At 36.3% G+C, this 1,015-nt stretch overlaps 1 protein-coding gene across 1 annotated transcript in view; it reads left to right on the top strand.

Moving 5' to 3' along the window:
- SEMA3E (sema domain, immunoglobulin domain (Ig), short basic domain, secreted, (semaphorin) 3E) overlaps window positions 1–1,015 on the top strand; it is a gene marked incomplete at its 3' end in the record, with an annotated part of 299,672 nt that overhangs the window by 158,467 nt on the left and 140,190 nt on the right. The gene's annotated exons all lie outside the window — the stretch shown is intronic.

Genomic DNA, 1,015 nt, shown 5'->3' with positions numbered 1-1,015 from the left:
CATATTTTCATTATTGGCAGATATTCTCCAATATGTAATTATATGGAACATCTATAAACAGCAGGTCAACTTGTTCAGTCTACTAGAATTACAGGTTATAACAAATTTATGTTATTATAAATTTATTAATGAATAAAGAAAGACTGGATAAATTCCTCTGTGGAATTGAAATATGCTTCATGGTGCCTGCTCTGACCCTATATACATTAATTACAGGGACCACACTATTAACTATGTGGCTTGCACATTTGACCAGAGATGGATAATTGATCACAAAGCAGCCAATGTAGAGGAACCAGCAATCCATGCATTGTGAACACTGGCTGAATTAATTACATTCTTTTCCTTGAGAATTTGAACTGAGAGGTGCAGGAACTATTGTCATCCAGAGGTGGGGTGGGAGCTGGAAGGTCATATACAACTGGGACCTAACAGATGTATTTGGCCATGAGCAAACAAATGGACAAACCCTTTAGAATCAGTACAGTGAAGTAGTGGCATTAAGAGAAACAAGAAGCAAAGATGCAGCCTCTCTCAAGAGATAAATCACATTGACTTCTGTAAGTTTTCCAATCATCATGAGGCCTGGCTTTCTGTCCTTGGATTTGTATGACCCTGATTTAATCCCTGTTTATTGTAATCATCAATGTCCTAACTAACATGGCCACACATGATCATAAAGCCATTCTTGGGAAAGTACATTTTGATATGAGTTCAGTTGGCTTTTATTAAGGAATGTAATTACAAGCAGAAGTGAAAAACTTGGGACCTTATTTATTAGTGATTTTGAGTGTCCAGTATAGTGTTTTTCAGCATTCCCATTAAGACATTCTCAGGAGAAATTTCTCTTAGTTCCTAGTGCCAGGTGATGCTCCTGAGCAACTGATACAGTTTTCTTCTTCTTCTATTATAGTCACTTTTACTTTGGATTTTTGGAAGCCTGAGGTAAATTTTGGGATTCACTTTAATAGTGTATGGGATATTAGAGAATGATTCACTTAAATTTATTCTAGCC

The sequence above is a fragment of the Propithecus coquereli genome, unplaced genomic scaffold, assembly GCF_000956105.1.
Source record: "Propithecus coquereli isolate 6110/MARCELLA unplaced genomic scaffold, Pcoq_1.0 Scaffold312, whole genome shotgun sequence".
Taxonomy (NCBI): domain Eukaryota; kingdom Metazoa; phylum Chordata; class Mammalia; order Primates; family Indriidae; genus Propithecus; species Propithecus coquereli.
This window is presented reverse-complemented; position numbering and strand designations above follow the sequence as displayed.